Here is a 20,988-nt window from a genome sequence, read left to right on the forward strand (position 1 = left end):
AACCTAGTTACACTTAAATCAACACTCCCTCTTAACTAGGGAAGTATTTATAATGGTACTTGGTCATTCTCAATTTGAAGAATTTCTCATAAGAAGAACCAGATTGGTAACCCATCTGTATAGCATCATAGTAACCAACATTGTTTCCACAACAAGGCCTTGACTGACAACTCTATCTCTCATCAGATCAGATCACAATGTTGGCGAGACCAATGATTATAGACACCTTCGTCATTGTCTCTCAAGTACATACCCACCTAGGTGTTCACTAAGTATGACCTTCTAGGACTATTCTTATCTTGGGTTCCCAGCCCTCAAAGAATATCGGTCCTCTTGCCTACTCTTATCTTAGATGCGCTAGACATCCTCAAAGAGTATCGAATGCCAGATGATTACCCAATCCTCCCATTCTTTCTTCCCAGGTGAAGACAAGAATGTTGTGTCTATCTCTCCCTCTCAATTAGGGAGGATACATCCACCATGTGTCTACATTTCTCTTCATGGCCTTCACTAAGACTTACGACTGTTAGTCCTGGTCTAGTGCATGACACATGAAATAGAAAACACAATTGTCACTCCTTTTTAATTAGGGGTGACCCAATCCAAGCTCCCTCTTGATCAGGGACTTGTCAGAGCTCCCTCTTAACAAGGGATTCTCCTTTTCATCAACAACTTCTTCTTCGTGGGTCCTTCAACTGCTTGATCAACTTCTTTCCTCGATGTCATAAAATTCAGTTGAGCTTCTTTCTTGTAGGGCATCAACCATCTATCACTCTCCTTCTTGGTTCGTCATGTCATTCCTTTCTTTATGGAAAGTGGCATTCTTGATACATATCTGGAACCGTTGCCGTATAGCTACTTCTTTCCCATCATGCTTCTTTTAGGATTTTTCATCCACCACATGAATGCCAGTTGTACTTGTACTTACAACTCTTGTTCCAGTAGCCCTTCATGCACTCATCCAGATATTATTCAAGAAATCAAAACATAGTATTAAATCAAATCGTACCTTACTAGATGGCTCTTCATCATGACATCTTCCTGTAAGTATCAACATCCTTCATTCATGTTGACACATCTCCCAAAGATATTCATTGTCAAGGGTCTCCATCTTTTTCAGACTTTTATTAGAGTCTTCATATCCTTCTGGGAGATTTCCTAGTCAAATATTTTTGGTCTATTGGATGTTGATTGCCTTCATCATGGTTTCATCTCTCACGATCTCTTCCTTCCTCACTCATTCCATTCCACAAGTTTTCAATCAGAGTTTCTTAACTGTAGCCAACCACCTCATACTTCATATGAGGACATATTATGTTGATTTCATCTAGTGTGACTTATGCCTTTCTGCATCCTTTCAGGGGAGGAGATCCTTTTCCCTTGATCATGCTTCTTACAATAGAAGTGATGATCTATATTACCTGCAATCATATGACATGACATTATAAAAATTAAATACAAGCATACATACCTCATTTTATCTTTACGTCATCTAGGCTTCTTCCAGCAGCTTCCTTGATTGAAGTGTCTTCAATCCCTTAATTTGCTTCTTCTCTTATGACATCATACCATTATCCCATAAATTCCATAAGTTGTGGTTCTTGATGAAACACTTGCTTCCTCTCTTGATTTGTGAATCCTCCGACTAGGATTCTATCAGAGAATTTTGAGGATCTTGTATATCCTCATATAACAGATGTTTCCTTTTTGACTTGATGTATGATGAGACTTGTCCTGGATGACTTCTTCCTTTGCTTCAATGTCCAATGAGAGTCCCAAGAGTTATGTCCTTCATGTTCGATTGTCATGGATTTTGTTTTTCCATGATTTTCATGGTGATGCCATGAGCTCTTGCTTCTAATGCTTTCATGATGCCACGATGCATCTTAATATCATGGCCATATCTAAAGATTTAGGAGCTTATGATAGGACCCCTTTTGTGAGGGAGGCCATCTAATCATAGTGGAGATCTATTGCTCCCTCTTTCCTTGGCCCTTTTCTTCAGCCTCCATCTTTCCGGCGATATGAACTTCTTTCCATATTCTTTTCATAGCATTGAACCTTATACTATTCTTGTTTTGTTTGAGGACCAAACTTTTCTTTCTTTCTGCACATGATTGAGTTCTTTAACCTTTAATACTTTTGTCTGCAACTTGTCTTTCTCTATAGAGACCACAATTTGCCGGATGAGGAACCCTCTTGTTCATTGACATTTGTTACCTTGCTTATCAATGATGACTAACTTCTTATCATCTTTCCCAGATCTCTCAATTGAGATCTTATGAAGATATTCCATCATTCTTTGATACCTTTATTTTTGTGTAGGTCTAAGTGATGTGACGTTATTTACTATAATTTCAGAGAGTATATCTTCAAGCATTTCATATATCTCTCTTTATGTCTCCTCTTCTGCTACATAGGCATGAGACGACCTTTGAGTGATTGCTGCAACATAGGCATAAGAATCTGGAGGAGAAGCACTAGACAAAGTTGAAATTAGAAAATACTCAGATTGAGAACCAACAACATTATTTTCATACCTTGTATGTATCTCTTTTGAGGACGAGGATGTTGATCACGATCACCGCGAGCTTTGCTTCTTCCTTCATATCTTTTTCTCCATGATTCCTCCTTTTTCGATCAGAAGATTGATTATTGTAGTTGCTGCTACTCCTTTGATTATAAGGGAATCTTCTTTCTGGACAATCTTGAGCATAGTGCCCATGCTTGTGACAGTTAAAGCATTCAACATTCCTCATGCTCTTCTTGAAAAACTTGGGTTTGGACTTTGGCTTAGAAGATTTTTCCTTTCCTTTATTCTTCCTTGCTTGTGCAGTGCAGGGAGATGGTTCTCCTTCTTCATGTATCTAAATTCTGCCCCTTGAAATCATCCTTGATTCTTCCTGCTTGCATCTTCCGCTCAATTCATCAAAAGTTGGCAAAACATTGTTATTGCTGATAGTAGTAATGAATACTTCCCAAGTTGCAAGAAGTCCATCAAGGGTTGTGTGTACCAATTCCTTATCAGACAGGGGCTTGCAAACAGACAAAATTTGGTCCATGAGTTTAGTAATCCTTATAAATTAAGACTGAAAAGATTCTCCCTTTTTCAATTTGATATCTTTGAGTTGTTTCTTTAGGTCAAGGATGTGATTCAGATTTTGGACTTCAAACATGCCAACAATCTTGTCATACATTTCCTTAGATGTCTTCAGTTTGGAGATACAGGTAAGAAGATGATATTTCAAAGAATCAATGATAATTTTGCGGGCTTTGATCTCACCTTTCTTGTATCTTGCTTTAGCAGCAGTAGGGGCATTTTTAGGAGGCTGGGGTACACCTCCTTGGACATACTCTAGAACATCTTCTCCATCCAAGTTGGTGTCTAGCCTGAGTTTCCAAGCAACATAATTTGAAGCCCCTGTCAATTTCTCGCTGTCCTTGAAGAAGGATGTAGCCATCTGAACTGATCTATTGTTATATTTTGAGCAGCAAATAAGGTCTTTCAGTAGATAATTGCCTTCAACTTACTATTCTTGTGCTTATCTTCACCCCGACTCTGAGACCATGTTAAATTTTGCAGATTTAAAATTTAATTTTTGAGATCATATACCATAGAAGGCTGTCAATGAACAACAAGACACATGATTTGGTTCAAGACCAGGGAAAAATCCCGCTATGGGGGAAACCCTTTTAAAATGCTCTTCTATTAGATTGTTTTCAAATGTTTAGCACATAGTTTTAAAAACCGGAACCGGTGACTGGACCGATCCACCTAATAAACCTGTTTTCAAACCGGAATCGCTCAAATCGGGATTGGTCAGATCTCAATGAATTGATCTTTAAAAAAATACATGAAATAATTAGCTTTTAATAAAAACAACTATTTTTAAGATTTAAAACGATGATTCCAAACCAATAGAGACAAAATATGCAAGGTTTACTCATCTATATACCATGTAAAGGTGAATATATCAAAATGGCACCGAGTGCAATACATATCAGCAATAAAATACATAATCAATGAGGCTCTAAATGGCCTCTAGAGTTCGAAAACAATGCTCTATGCTATCCGACCACTGACCTACTACAAGTCTACATATTAGTTATCAACAACATGATCACTCCTCATCATGATCAAACTCATCACCACTACTAGGCAAGGGATCATCAACATGAGCTACATAAATAATATGGCTTAGAGTTTGAGGACTCCTAAAACTCATCTACAACTTTAGTAGTAGTAGACTAGTAGTAGTAGTAGCAAAAATAGACATTAAAACTACAAATCATTGATCAACATGGTCACTCACGAAACTCATCATTGATTCAGCGCTACTAGAAATGGGATCATCAACAAGAGATACATAAACATCATATAGCTCAAAGTCTTCAGACTTGGATTGCTCAACCTTATAGCATGATAGAAATTGAAAAAGTTTAACATGCCTAACCAATGATTTTGGTTTTGGTGAAGGGTTCATCTCCTTAACCTTATAATATGGTAGAAAAAGATTAGCATGCCTAACCAGTTGTTTTCCTTTGAGTGAAGGGTACATAATTGTTAAGGCCATGGTAGAGGAGTTCAACAATCAATACCACCAACATCAACAACGTTCAACAATCAATGCGACCAACATCAAGGTGCTTAAAGGGCTTCATGCTCTTGATCAAATGCCAATCTCATACCCTCGCGCATGATAGAATCAAATGGAAACATTGCAAACCCCCAAACCATGAAATCCTGAAAACCATTAAGTCTGTTGAATGTTGAGTGAATTATAAAATTCTAGTTTCTCCATATGAAATCCAATGAGGTTGAAACCACTCTCAAACATCCCGAGTCATTTCATGGTAATGTTCAAAATTTAAGTAAAAGGATGAAAATGAAAAATAAAGGAAATGTCACTTTTACTTTAAGAATTTAACATTACCATTAATTGCCAACATTGCTAGTGTTGAGATGTGTTAGGCAAATGAGAAGGTAGGCATTCTTTTCTTGGAGGGGCTATTTTTGGAGGAAAACAACCCCAAATTTCTCTCAAAACAACTTCAAAACTCACAAAACTGCATTTTGTGGGGTCTGTAGCTGGCCTGGCAATAAATCGGTCGGTTTGACCATAAACTGACCGGTTCCATCATAAACCAGCTGGTTTGGTCCAGTTTTTGTGATTTTTTGGTGAAATCAGTCCTTAAACCGAGTTTTTTGCTGAGTTCGACCCGGTTGCCTAATGAACTGGTCGGTTTGACCGGTTTTTGGTTCATGACGGTCAATTTTGTAAAACTAGTAGCAACATTACCCCTTTTCAAACCAGGACACAACTTTTAAAGTGTGAGATCTGATCACAAATGCAAAAACTGATACAAGGGAGATTTGCCACAAATGATAATACAAGTTAAAGATCTTGTCAATAATACGAAATCTACCAAACAATAATGCAAGAAAGAAATATCTATAAATGCAAGAGAGAAATCTCCACTAGATCTGCCAATGATGAAACGAAATAACAAGCTTCAAATAAATCTGCTCACAGTGGGAGAGAAAAAATACTGATGCAAGGGCTTTATCACCAATGCGAAAGAGATCACTTGTGATGATAAGAGATCTACCATTGATAATCAAAGATCTGCCACTGATAATAAGAGATCTGCAAATGATGATAGGAGATCTTCCAATCTCCAATAGATCTGCTAACATTAAGAAATCAATCAAGATAGCTTCCACAAGTTTTAAGGTCTTCTTCACAATGTATTCCAGCTAGACCTGAAACAAGAGACTAATCCTCTCCATTGAGAAATCTAGGGCAGCTAGATTAGGCGATTTCTCTTACTTTGATAACTGCTTGTGATATATTTTTACTGTACTTGATTAACTTCTTCTTTACTTTATTTTTATTAGTGTTCTCTATCATCAAACAACTACCAAATCATAAACAACAGTGAGACAATAGGACACAAGATGTAGGCTATCAACCAGGGCCAAAACCTCTCCAACTGAGAGGAAAACCCATCGGAATTCTTCTCTTGTTATAGAACTTAAATTGACGAATTCCAAGACCTATAACCCTTGACCAAGACCCTCCAAAACAAAGTCAACTTTTTCTTAATTGAACGACTTCCAACAACAAACTTCAACCTTCCAACAACTTCTCCACCAACTTTGACCTTGATGTAGTTTCAATAGCTTCGACCTAGCAGCTTCACAACTTCGACCTAGAAGCAATTTCACAACTTCGACCTAGAAGCAACTTCATAGCTTCGGCCTTGCAGCTTCGCATCTTTGACCTTGCAGCTTCACAGCGTCGATGCAACTTCACAGAGTCGATGCAACTTCACAGCTTCAATGCAACTTCACAGCTTCGACCTTGCAGCTTCACAGGTTCGATGCAACTTCACAACTTCGATGCAACTTCGGAATTTCGTCTTTGCCCAGTCATTGTAGAAACCCTAAAAAAATAGAGAGGAGAGGCCCAAAACTTCGAACTTGTTCTTTTTCTCCTTCTTTGTCCCTTTCTAGCTTCTATCTTGTGGAGACGAACTTGCTTGAGTGAGTGTCCAAATGAGGTCGAATTGCTTCTTATTTATAGGCTTCTGAGGGGTACAAATTGCTATCTTGACAAATAATATAAAAATAATTTCTCTTTTCTTGAATAAATAAAAATGTCAAAATTACATTTATGAAGACCGAACCTAGTTACACTTTCTTGAACACTCCCTCTTAACTAGGGAGGTATTCACAAATCATTACAAGGTGTTTGGCTATTTTTCAATCTTGAAGAATTCATATAAGAGAAACCGGATTTGCAATCCATATGTTATAGCATCATATCAATCGAAATTGTCATAGTGCAAGGCCTTGACTAACAGCGCCATCTCACCATGAGACCATGAGCTACAATGCTGGCGAGACCAATGATTTATAGACACCTTCATCATTGTCTCTCAAGGTACATACCCACCCGGGTGTTCACTGAGTATGACCTTATAAGACTATTCTTATCTTGGGTTCCCAACCCTCAAAGAATACCGGTCCTCTTGCCTACTCTTGTCTTGGATGCCCTACACATCCTTAAAGAGTTATGAGAAGATTTTTCAACGTAAATCACATTAGAATGCTTTTGTTGACGTGTTTCGAACCAACAAGTGTGGTTCATCGTTAGGACAAGTTGAAGAATTAGATCCTGGCTGCATGATAAATAGATAGAGTAGAACATCCAACGGCTAATTTTGACCAAGCAATGGCTATATTGACCTGGGAAATCAGATTGGCTAATGACTATATTTGACTGGAAAATAGCTAACTGGACTGGATCAAGGGATAGGGATAGGAAAACAAAATTGGTTAAATAATAAGTGAGATGGTTATATGCCTATTTAAATAAGGTAATGTGAATATAGGAATTAATTAGACTTATATAACGGTTATAAAAATAAATACTAAGTTGGTTGTTTTAAGAATTAGTTTAATAACTATAAATCAAAATGAATCATTAATTAAATGATACGTAATTTAGATGTAAGATAGATTCAATTTAAAAGGGTTAATAATAAACCCATATGTAAATAGTTAATTAAACTTTAGTTTAATATAAGTTAACAAATTTAATTAATATGAATCAAAATTAAATTTATAAAAATTAATATAATTAGATATTTGATGTTATTTTAGAATTATATAATTAAGTATCTAGTTAATTAATTGTAAGTTAGTTTTAATTTTATTTAATTTAAAATGGGTTAATGTTAAATAAACATATAACAACTAACCAATGTTAAACCTATTATTAGATCTCATTAATAAAACTATCAAAGTCAACCTAAACTATAAACCTAAAACTATCTAGAGATTATAATAGGAATAATCCATTAAATTGATAACTTATTAAGATAGTTGAATAATGGACCTAGGATCTGCGGCACAATTTCCCACACTTAACTAACCAAAGAGGAGAAAGAAAGGAAGAAGATTGCTTTAAATTTGTTAGTTAATCTTAAGCAACTTTCATTAATATTTATAAAATGTTTTAAATATCAAAATCTAAAACATAAAAATTAAGGACGATAAAAAAGGAAACCCTGATGATCAGAGAAGGGGGAAGATAGGAAGGCTCCATAGAGAAGAATGCCATAAGGAGCGGTGAAGGGGGGGGGGTGGGGAATGGCTAGGAAGAGAGGGCAGGGATCCAACAACTGCTAATTTTCCAGCCGTCATCTCTATTGAGATTGCTTGGCCTTTTTTCAATCTCAATTGCTTCCCTAAACTTCCGGTGGTGAAACTGAGAAACCCTAGCGATAACACTTGCCTCCTCAATACAAACGTGATGCTTCGTCTTCTCGGCATGTTCTGCTAAGGCGGAGGATCGGGTCCTTCCATGTTTTAGGTCGGCTGAGTGCTCATTAATCCTTTGATTGATAGAATGACCAGTCTCACCAATATAGGGGGTCCCACAAGAACATGGAATAACATAGACACCTTTCATGTCCTTAGGGTCGATAGGGTCCTTTACTGACCTGAGGGAGCTACAAATTGTGTTAAGGGGTCTAAAGGTAGAGGGAACATTATGCTTTCTAAGAATCCTGGCAATGTTATCAATGGTTCCTTGGATGAAAGGGAGATGAACCCCTGAGACTCGATCTTTAGGGTTTTTCTTGACCAATGACCTAGGTGTCTACTATAACCGTTATTAACAAAGACATTAAGGAGGTGGGCCTTCTCTTTATCAAGGCTCTTTTCATCAGAGATTCTCAGAGCACGAGTGGCAAGAGTATTAAGAACGCCCAACTTTTGAGTCGGGAAATGATGGGAACTGGCATGAAGATATTGCTCAGTGTGTGTTTTCTTCCGAAAAACCTGGTGGGAAAAGGAGCCATCATTATTCTTTGAAATAAGAACATCGAGGAAAGGAAGGCATCCATCGACTTCTTGTTCCATAGTGAACTTAATGGCGGGGGATTGATTGTTGAGATGCTTGAAGAATAGATCCAATTCTTCTTGGCCATGAGACCAAATGACACCAGTGTCATCCACTAATCTCTTCGAGAGCTTGGACAAGAGACGAGCTGAGGCCAAAGCCTTGGATTCAATATCTTACATAAAAAGGTTAGCAACCACAAGAGACAGGGGGTAGCCCATGGCAACACCACATGTCTGCTCATAGAACTCGCCTTCGAAGCTGGAAAAATTGGATGTGAGACAAATCTCAACTAACCGAGCAGTATCAGGGTCCGCTAGCTGGTTAATAACCTTAATGGCCTCATTTATAGGAATGCACGTGTAAAGGGAGACCACATCAAAGCTCACAAGAATGTCCCCCGGGTCAAGCTTTATGCCCTTAAGCTCTTCCACAAAGGACGCAGAGTCTTTGACGAAAGACCATGTGAGGCCAACTAAGGGCCTAAGCTTTAAGGCAAGGTATTTAGCAAGAAGGTAAGTAGGACCACCAATGGTATTGACAATGGGCCTAAGGGGGCCCCCCTCCTTGTGAATCTTTGGAAGCCCATAGATCCTTGGAGTAATGGGGCTACTCTCAATGAGTTTATGGCAAAGAGAACCCACAGAGTTGCTGGACTTGATAGCATTAGTCACAGTTCTAGAGATCTTTTTCAGGGGGTTCTTAGATAACTTTTTGTAGCTTCCACTATTACAAAGATGATCCAACATCTTCTGGCGATAGTCCACTTTGTCAAGGATTATGGCAACCCCTCCTTTATCAGCTTTTAGAACCACGATATCTTTATTCTGGTTTAAGGATCTGAGGGCATCAAATTCGTCTTTGCTTATGTTGCTGCTGGGGGGCTTTGCCTTCCTAAGGACAACGACACAATCTTGCCTAATAGTGTCCTTAATATTATTAGGTAAGCCCTTAATCCCAAACTCTACGTCACAAATAATGTCTTCTACCGGGATCTTCTTAGGGGCCAAGGCAAAATTTAAACCTTTACCCAGAAGATTGAAGACAACTGGGGGAAAAGAGAAACTAGAAAGATTGATAACCCTATTATTCTGAGAGGGAGGGGGAAATTTATTTATATTATCATTATATTTCTTATCAGTAATATTATTATTATTTGTTGCATCATATTCATAATTAATTCTATTATTATTATTATTTCTGTTAATTTTATTATTATAACCATAATTATGTTTCAAATTACGAGTCTTAAAACTATAATCATTTTTATTAATAACTATATTACTATTCTTATTAATATTATTAAAACCATAATCTTTTTTAAAAACCACATCATCATAATTATTATTATTTTTATTACTACTACTACTACTACTACTTGAAAATATTTCAGTCTTGGGTTTCCTTGTACCCATCTTTTCTAAATATGAATCACCATCTAGATTATTACAAGGGTTATAACTACCAATCAAACTACTCAGGAGGAAATTGGACATCCCTGCGCAAATGTCCCCATCCGAACCATATGATGGCTCGCTGGTGACCGGACTCGGATTAGGCGAGGCTAGCTTGAACGATGAGGAGATTTGGTTGATGGATTCCGCGCAGAGGACAAGGTGAATGGAGGAGAGGGGTTCACGGTGATGAGATGCCGACACGATCGGATGCCAGATGATTACCCAATACTCCCATTCTTTCTTCCCAAGTGAAGACAAGAATGTTGTGTCTATCAGTTCCTCCCAATTGAGGAAGACATGCCCAAGTATCCTTTGACAAGGTACTTGTCCAAGTTCTTTTGTAATTAGGGAACTTGTTATAACTCCCTCTTAGCTAGGGACTTGTCCATTCATCAACAACTTCTTCTTCATGGGTCCTCTAGCTGCTTGATCTCCTTCCTTCCTTTGATGTCTTGAAGTCTTTGTTCGAACTTTTTCTTGGTAGGGCACCATCCATCGACCACTTTCCTTCCTGGTTAGTCATGTCATTGCTTCCTTCGTGGAAAGTGGCCTTCTTGTCATATATCAGGTTCTCTTGTCATCTTGTTATTACTTGTCATCTTGTCTATGCATTAGACTACTCTTCACATGGATGCTTCTTTGTACTTGCTTGTTTCCATGCCTTGATCTAGTAGCCCTTCATGACTTCATCTTGATATTGCTTCAACATTAATGGTGCTTTCGCTGGATGGCTTCTTTATCATGAGATCTTCGTAGAGTAGAATCAGTTATGTGCACTTTTCATATCTCCAAGGCCTTCATAGGTGTTAAGGGTCCTTTGATTTTTTTTTCTTCCTTTGTCAGAGTTGTCATGCCTTTTTTTGGGAGATGTCTTCAAAGTATCTTTGTCAGATAGAGAGATTCTTTGTGATCATGGTGTTCTTCACATGCTTGATCTCGTTCTTCATTTGCTTCTTCATGGATAGATTGGTCAACCACCTTATGCTCCTTGTGGGAGCACTTCTTCATTGCTTGGTTCTAGGACTAGTCAACATTTCTTCTTCACTTGCTTCTTAGTTAGTAATCTTATACTCCTTATGTGAGTATTCCTTTTTGTTGACCTTCATTGCATTGTAGTACATGCTTTCGAGCATGTCATTGGTTAAAGAGATTCTTTCCTACTTGATAATATCATAGAACCATTTCCATGAGTTAATAATATACATATGATAACATGACTAAACTTTGATGCATACATACCTCATCTTGATTCTCCTTTGATCATTTTAGCTTCATTTGGTTGTCCTTGGTGTGGTCCTTCTTGCTTCATCTTAGGTTGCCTTCATATCATCCTTTTCTTGAATCCCATGAATGGAATTCCCAATGAGACATCTGCTTTTGTTTATGAATCTTCTTTTGAAGATTCCATCATAGGATCTTGAAGACCCTTACCCTGTAAATATTTCCTTGCTTTTGATGATGGAGGTCTTCTTAGATTCTTAATCATGATCAATTTTCTTTCATTGTGGATGAGTTCCTATACTAGGTATGCTCCTTCTACATGAATATCTTGAGCTATATCTACCATGCTCATATATTCTAGAAGATATTTCTAACCATGCATTTTGTTTTATTATAAATGCTCCTTCTACATGAGTATTTTGAACTCTATGTACATCATGCTTCTAGATCCTAGAAGATGTTTCTAGCCATGTAATTTTATTCTATTCCTACATGCTCCTATACTACTCAAAACTTTGAAAGAAGACTTTAAGTAAAGAAGTAGACTTAGTCATAGTAGAGATCCAGAGGATCTTCCTTCTTTTGCTTCTTTTCTTCTTCTTTCACCTCTTGAGTCATGTGAGCTTCTTCCCTTTTTCTTTTGTTGTTGTTGTCCTTCTTTAGTTTAGGACAAATTCCTTTTGTAGTGTCCATATTCTTGGCATCCAAAGCATTGGACTTTGGACATATCTTTGTTGTTTGTTCTTCGTGGACCAAATTTGCCAAATTTTCCCTTTCTCTTGGCCATGGTAGCAAATGCTTGCTCCTTTGATCCCACATCTTCCTTTGCTTTAAGTCTTGTTTCCTCTATCTTGCATAGAGACGACATTTCACTTAGTGGGGCAGATTCCTTCTTGGCATATATGCTTGATGTGAAGTTGCCCCAATCCTCAGGTAGAGCATTGAGTACTACAGTTGTCATTTCTCTGTCAGACATGACTTCCCCTAGCTCTTGAAGTTGATCTCTCATCTCAGAGATCTTCATGAAGTAGGGAGCTATTCCTTCCTTTGATATCTTCATCTTGTACAATTCATTTCGTAGAAATATCACTTCTCCAACTGTGCTTACCGAGAATAACTCTACTAGTTTATCATATATTTCTTTTGATGTTTCAAGTTTGGAGACATAAGGAATGAGAGAGTCCTTGATGAATTCTATTAGAATCCTTTGAGCTCTTGTTTCATCTTTATTATACTTGGCTAAGGCTTGAGTTGTTCCTTAGCAGGAATAGTAACATTCCCTTTGATGTGTTCTAGGAGTTCATTCTCCTTGAGAAGTAAATCAGTCCTCTTCTTCCATGCAAGAAAGTTATTGGTACCTATCAATGTATTGTTTTCCTTGCAAAAAGACATGGATGTATATTCAAAAGGGGACATATACTTACTTGATAGATTTTGAGATGTAGGTCCTGCTTTGATTTGCTCTTCTTGTAGGTGCCTTTTGTTTTAAGGAAATGTAATTAGGTTCGGTCTTCATAAATGTACTTTTGATATTTTTATTTATTCAAGAAAAGAAATATTATTTTTGTAATATATGTGAATGAGTTTCTTTCTCATTGAAGTAGGTCTAGCACGTGTCAAAGTGCTATAGGTGAGTCAAATAGTCAAAAGAATTATGTTGAAGACCTTAAGGGTATGTTACATTATGTATATTCATGTATAAAAGTCAAAGAAGACACCTCCAAGCAAAGTCAAGTCTCCTCCTATGCTAAGGCACCATCAAGAAGCTCCTTCAAACATGCAATACCACCAAAGAAACCATCTGAAGTATACTCTTCATGTTGGCCTGCAAACAGGTGACAAGTCGGCCTTCTAATCAGCCTAAATGGAGGGAAAGTCCTCTATATATAGAGGTTGTCCACTCCTCTATAATGCATTCAATCAGCTCTGAAATATGCAAAGGAAAGGAGGCAAAAGAGGAACGAAGGAAGATGAAGTAAAGGGTCTACAAGGGCAGCGAAGTAAGGAGGAAGAACAACAAAGGTAGGGGACTGTTTCTAGGGCTAGAAACAGTCAGACGTGTGAGGAAAGGAGAGCAGTCCCCGCGGTTATGACAGCAGAAAATTACAGTTCACCATATCTCATTGTTTAGGGTGCAAACTAGGCCTACAAGGCCTCTCTCTCAAGTGTGGAAGAAGGGTATGCAAGCAAAGGTTGGAAGATAAATCTAACATAGTTTTGTGAAGAAAATCCCCCACACATGCGAAGAATTAGGGCTGCATTGCTGCTGCCCTAAGTCTGCAATAGTTGTCAAGAGAAAAGAAGGCTCGGTTGGGAGGCTATAAGGTCATCATCCTAAGGTAGAAAGACTCCATCTCAAGCGAAGGAAGAAAAGGTCAAGGTTCATCCTAGAATACACAATCTAAGGTCTCTATAGTGGTCGGAAGAAGTGCTGAAGGGAGGAAGACAAAGTGCTGGAAGGAAGAGGACAAAGTGTTGCAAGAGGAAGTGATCTTGAAAGGACTTGACTTGTGCTTGGAGGATCTTCTAGTCAAGGTTCTAGGGTTTGGCATTGATCAATAAAAGCTTCAATAAGAGAAATTCACTGAAGGGTTTTCCTCTCAAGAGAAGAGAGGTTTTGGCCCTGGCAGAAAGCCAACATCTTGTGTTCTTGTTCTTAAGTTTTGGTAGCAATTTGATGAAGTACACACACATGCACTAATAATAATAAGAAGAAGAATAAGCTAACAAGATAAAGTAAAAATACTCCACAAATTGTTATCAAGTAACGAAGAATCACACTACACACATTTGCCCTAGGTTCTTCAACACCTTTATGTAAGGCTCTTCTTCTTGCTTTGTAGTCTTCCTTGATGAATGATAGGTGTTAGATCTTCTTGTCCTTGAAGTGATTGAGAATTCTTGGCTAGATGGTTCAACTTTTGTAGATGCCCTTCCTTGATTAGTGTTCTTGAGATGCCCTTTCCTTGATGTGTCACCTTTGCTCCAATACCATGTTCAAGAATCAAGGGCAGTGATGTATATTAGGATTCTTCTTGACTTGATAACAATTTGTGAAGCACTTTTACAGTTATCTTAGCTTGATCTTCTTCTTATTGTTAGTGTGTGTGTTTCATCAAACTGCTACCAAAACATAGAGACAAGAACATAGATGTTGGCTCTCTGCCAGTGTCAAAACCTCTTTCTCTTAGAGAGGAAAACCCTTTTGTAAGTTTCTCTTATTGAAACTTCTTATTGATAAATGCCAAACCCTAGACCCTTGACTAGGATGTCCTCCAAGCACAAGTCAATTCCTTCCTCTATTCTGCACTTTGTTCCTGACACATAGACTTCCTCCTTTTGGTACTTTGCTCCCCAACACTTCATCTTACTTCTTTGCTTCTTGTCTAGAGATAGATCTTCCTTGAGTGAGCCTTCTAGAAGAGATGTTCTTCTTCTATCATTTACTCAAGTAGACTTCTTTTTTTGTTGGCCAAACAAGATCCTTCTTGAGGTATGACTGTAATACTATTCTATTTTTACCACGTGTGGAGGGTAATCTTAGAGAATTAGGGTCCTTTCACCCTGGCTAGAGAGAGAGACTTCTTCGCTTGACTTGGGAGGCCTAGTTTCTAGCCCAAACAACACTAGTTCATGGGTTGTTTTGTCACTGCTGTCATACTCACAGACTTGAATTCTTTTATCTCGCATGTGTGACTATATTCTGCCTTAGAAACAATCCTCTTCACTTCGGTCTTCTTCCTCCTTTTTTTTTCTTGTATTAGAGACCCTTAGACTTGCCTTTTCTTTCACTTTCCTTGGCTTCTACCTTCGTTGATTTCAGAGCTTGCTAGAGGGAGTGGACAAGCTCTATATATAGAGGATTGCCCCTCCTTTAGGCCGACAATAGGCCAACATGATGTCTCTAGGCCGACTTGACTGTTTCTTCATTATTTTCATTGTTTAGCTTCTTTTGGAGGACGTTGCTGCATGGAGAGGACTTGCACTTGGCTTGGCGGTATTCCTTTGACCTTATACAATTTTTATACATAGTGTAAGATGCCCTCTAAGGGTCTTACATAAATACATTGACCTTTTGACTTCCTAGAAGCACTTAAACATGTGTTTGACCTACTTCAATGAGCAAGAAACTCATTGACAAATAATATAAAAATAATTTCTCTTTTCTTAAATAAATACAAATGTCGAAATTACATTTATGAAGATCGAACCTAGTTACACTTTCTTCAACACTCCCTCTTAACTAGGGAGGTATTCATAAATCATTACAAGGTGTTTGGCTATTTTTCAATCTTGAAGAATTCACATAAGAGAAACCGGATTTGCAATCCATCTGTTATAGCATCATATCAATAAGCATTGTCATAGTGCAAGGCCTTGACTAACAACTCCATCTCACCATGAGACCATGAGCTACAATGCTGGCGAGACCAATGATTTATAGCCACCTTCATCATTGTCTCTCAAGGTGCGTACACACCTAGGTGTTCACTGAGTATGACTTTCTAGGACTATTCTTATTTTGGGTTCCCAGCCCTCAAAGAGTATCGGTCCTCTTGCCTACTCTTGTCTTGGATGCCCTACACATCCTCAAAGAGTATCGGATGCCAGATGATTACCCAATCCTCCCATTCTTTCTTCCCAAGCGAAGGCAAGAATGTTGTGTCTATCATTTCCTCTCAATTGAGGAAGACATGCCCAAGTACCCTTTGACAAGGTACTTGTCCAAGGTCCTTTGTAATTGGGAACTTGTTATAACTCCCTCTTAGCTAAGGACTTGTCCATTCATCAGCAAATTTTTTTTCGTGGGTCATCCAGCTGCTTGATCTCCTTCCTTCCTTTGATGTCATGAAGTCTTTATTCGAACTTCTTCTTTGTAAGACACAATCCATCGATCACTTTGCTTCCTAGTTAGTCATGTTATTGCTTCCTTCGTGGAAAGTGGCCTTCTTGTCATACATCAGGTTCTCTTGTTCTCTTGTTATTCCTTGTCATCTTGTCTATGCTTCAGATTACTCTTCACATGGATGCTTCTTTGTACTTGCTTGTTTCCATGCTTTGACCTAGTAGCCCTTCATGACTTGATCCTGATATTGCTTCAACATTAAATGGTGCTTTTGCTGGATGGCTTCTTTATCATGACATCTTCGTAGAGTAGAATCAGTTATCTGCACCTTTCATATCTCCAAGGCCTTCATAGGTGTCAAGGGTCCTTTGATTTTTTTTTCTTCCTTTGTCAAAGTTGTCATGCCTTCTTTCGGGAGATGTATTCAAAGTATCTTTGTTAGATAGAGAGATTCTTTGTGATCATGGTGTTCTTCACATGCTTGATCTCTTTCTTCATTTGCTTCTTCATGGATAGATTGGTCAACCACCTTATGCTCCTTGTGGGAGCACTTCTTCATTGCTTGCTTTTAGGACTAGTCAACATTTCTTCTTCTCTTGCTTCTTAGTCAGCAATCTTATACTCCTTATGTGAGTATTCATTTTTTTTGACCTTCATTGCATTGTAGTACATGCCTTCGAGCATGTCATTGGTTATAAAGATTCTTTCCTACTTGATCATATCATAGAACTATTCCCATGACTTAATAATATACATACGATAACATGACTAAACTTTGATGCATACATACCTCATTTTGATTCTCCTTTGATCATCTTAGCTTCATTTGGTTGTCCTTGGTGTGGCCCTTCTTGCTTCATCTTAGCTTGTCTGCATATCATCCTTTTCTTCAATTCCATGAAAGGAATTCCCAATGAGACATCTGCTTTGGTTTATGAATCTTCTTTTGAAGATTCCATCATAGGATCTTTAAGACCCTTACCTTGCAAATGTTTCTTTCCTTTTGATGATGGAGGTGTTCTAAGATTCTTAATCATGATCAATTTTCTTTCATTGTGGATGAGGTCCTATATTAGGTATGCTCCTTCTACATGAATATCTTGAGCTATATCTTCCATGCTCCTATATTCTAGAAGATATTTCTAACCATGCATTTTGTTTTATTATAAATGCTCCTTCTACATGAGTATTTTGATCTCTATGTACATCATGCTTCTAGATCCTAGAAGATGTTTCTAGCCATGCAATTTTATTCTATTCCTACATGCTCTTATACTACTCAAAACTATGAAAGAAGACTTTAAGTAAAGAAGTAGACTTAGTCATAGTAGAGATCCGAAGGATCTTCTTTCTTTTGCTTTTTTTCTTCTTCTTTCACCTCTTGAGTTATGAGATCAAGAGATCAAATTTTGGAAGTGAGAAGTTCTGAGGAGGAAATTTGATTGAGGAGATTTCTTGCTGTTGAGGGGCAGGGATAGCATCCGGAGAGAGAGAGATTTTCTCAGCTAGAGAATCATTAGCAGAGAGAGGTAGAGAGTAATCCAGCAGTGGTAGCGCTGAACCAGAGGAGTTGACGCAGAGGCAATGCAGAAGCCAAGAGGGAGTTCGAAATTTGCACAGGGAATTCAAGTTTCAGAAGTCGGGAGCTAGGGTGTGAGATCGGAAGGCAAAAATCGAATCTCCTGGGAAGAAAATCGACCAGCCAGAGGATTGATGCTGGGCTGATGCAGATACTATGCAGAGGTGGCTAGAAAAGCCGGGGGCAATTATTTTGGGGCTAGATCAGCCAAGATCTCGAGTGATAGTGTGAGGTAATTTCATAAATCTTTCTACGAGTATTTCTCTCTGTAACTGAATAACCAAAGAGGTATTCAAAGATGTATTCAACATTTGCCACTGCTTAATAATAATAAACCCTTAGAATTGCTTCACTGATTTTCCCGCATTGGGTTTTTCATGGACAAGTGTTCAAAAAGAACGGTGTCTATTGTGTTGTATCTTCTTTCTTGCTCAGTGTTGACCACTACGTGTCAACGACCCATAGCAGTACACCCCTTTTTTGCTCACAAAAGGGATAGCGCTTGATCAATGTGTCTGTGCCGTTCGACTATCATCATCAGCCTGATCATGTTATATTGTAAACCCTTTCTACATGTGTAAATTGTAAATAATCTCAGCAGATCCGTGTCTTGTATGTAATTGCCTAGGTAAACTTAATTTTTTGATGACGATCTACATTCCAGAAGGTTTTTTGTCTCACCGATCCATGATCGGCAGAGTTTTCCTTCAGCCTTACTCCAAAGCTGGAATGGATTTTGTCACTTGAATGTTAGGGGAGTCCTAGTGTGCTAGATCGAGTCTATGTAAAAGTGATTTGGGAATAATCCTAACTATTTGGTTAGGTTATTTTATTACAAATTGCTTGATCTGCTAGATTATATTTGTGTCGCAGAAATGGGTAGTCTGTGAGGGTCTTGGTCAAATGGGTTTTCCCCCCTTGAGATGTAAAAAATGTAAAAGATCATGATGTAAAATGTCTTGAGGGTTAGAAAAATAATTTATCCCCTCATAGGTCCTAGGTCCTAAGTAAATTTAAATTTTCCAGAGGTAAAATTCGTGGATCCTTTAAAAAATTAAATCTTAACTGGTCTAGGGACTAAGGTTAGTTGATTATTTTGCTAAATTTCATATCTTAGGTCCCTGGGGTTAAGTCAAAGTCAAAGTTTTGAGACAATAAATGCAAAATTTTAATTTTTGAATATATTAAAATGCATTTAATTGAAAAATTTGAAATTTCTTCAATATTTAAAATTTCGACGGATGAGATTAAAATAAATTTTGGTCCTCATCAACAGTCGAGATCGCTTTGACAAGGATCACTTGAACTAGCCGTTGGGAAATTTATCTTTAAATAGGGGGTCAGTTGTCAGTTGAGGACATTCAATCTTTGAGTCGTGTGCTAAGTGAAAGCTCTCTTGTAATCTTTTTTTAATGTGCAATAAATAAAGACTTTGGGGTTAATTTCTGCTGGTGTTACTCTTCGTGGAAATGCTATAAGATGTTTTATTTTCATGCATAGATTTCCTTTTAGCCATTGATGATAGCTTTATGAAGAGTGATTTAAGCACAGGTATCTTGCTTGATCACTGGGGTTTGAATGGTAGTTTAAATTCTGAATTATATGGCAGGTATCTCCATTAAATCTGAATTTTATTGTCGTTCTCTCTCTCTATGTTAATGGTTGAATTGAGTTGTGCAGGAAATTTTTGATTTCAAGATCATCGGGCATTTCGGGGAAGTTTTCAGTTGGACCAACCAACTCCTGATTAGCATTTTCTGAAGGGCCCAGCTTGATTGAATCCCAGGCTTATCATTAGAATTTCCATTGTTGATGCATGAAGGGTTTTATTTGAAGCACCTCACTTTAAATTTAAAATTTTAAACATATGTGTGGCATAAAGATAGATCTGGCTACTTAGAGCCTTTAGCTTGTAACTACTGTAATTATTTAGCTGGTTTTCGGGTTTTTTAATTTCATCATTGTATATATTGTTTCTGGGTGTTTTTTTTTTGCCATTGCAGGTTGCAGATCTGAAGGGGAATTTTGGTTTGAAGCCAGATCTAGGCCTTGGAGGGTAAGATCTGACCTCAGAATCAGCTCTTGCAGGGGTATTTATTTCAGATCTAGAAAATTTTTGTGGGGTTTTTCATTAGGCAAATCTGAAGCAGAAGGATTTGAAATTTTTTATTAGAGTTTCTGGAGAATTTTGAGGGTTTTTCAGGGCCACCTGCTTGCTGTTGCCTGGGGTTTCATTTTTACAGGAAAATTTTTGAATTTTTTTAAGCAAGTTGTGTAAAACCCTCGCAGCTCTAAAGCGCTGTACCCAAACCATTTCTTCTCTCACGCAGCATTTGACATCAGCTTCTATTTCTGTGCATGCTGCCATCATAACCCGTTTCCTTGCATTATTTCGTGCCACCTCTCATCGTTGCCCACCATTAAAACATCAAACCAACGTCATTTCGTTCTCGCCGTTGCTATTCTCGTCCATACTCTTGCAGTCCTCTCACTGCCTATCCACAAACATTTGCCACCACTGCATAACCCTCAACTTCCCTACACAGCGTATCCCGCTCCTCCTTCCTCACCCGCAGTCTCTATCTCCCCGTCCGCTGGCCATTCCTCTCACGTTGCCTCTCATCCTCCATGCAGCCATCCGCAACTATAGCTTCAAACGCTCAGCTCCTCCCTCTTTACGTCTGCTTGCATGCTGCTCTCTCCCTCTTCATCTGCGTATCCATCTCTGCTCCACACTTCGTAGCACCCTTCACGCAGTCACTGCCTCGTTGTCCGATCATTCCTTCGCTGCTATCATTTCTCTTCAACCCTCACGCAGCTCGTCTCACCCTTCACGCATCACCATACCTCGACCCTCATTCCGCGCCCTCCTTTCTGTCTATCCGTCGACTCTCCTCCGTAGTTTCCAAGCTCTATCGCTTCTCCCCTTCAACCTGCAAAACAAACCCTTGCCGCCATCCATTTCACTTTCTT

General features: G+C 38.3%; 1 protein-coding gene across 3 annotated transcripts in view; it reads left to right on the forward strand.

The window, feature by feature from the left end:
* The window catches only part of LOC149240775 (agmatine deiminase-like), a 227,341-nt gene that overhangs the window by 81,141 nt on the left and 125,212 nt on the right, over nt 1-20,988 (forward strand). The window lies entirely within an intron of this gene.

The sequence above is a fragment of the Pinus tabuliformis genome, chromosome 8 (genome assembly GCF_031772625.1).
Source record: "Pinus tabuliformis cultivar Carrire ecotype Pingquan chromosome 8, CPIR1, whole genome shotgun sequence".
Lineage (NCBI taxonomy): Eukaryota > Viridiplantae > Streptophyta > Pinopsida > Pinales > Pinaceae > Pinus > Pinus tabuliformis.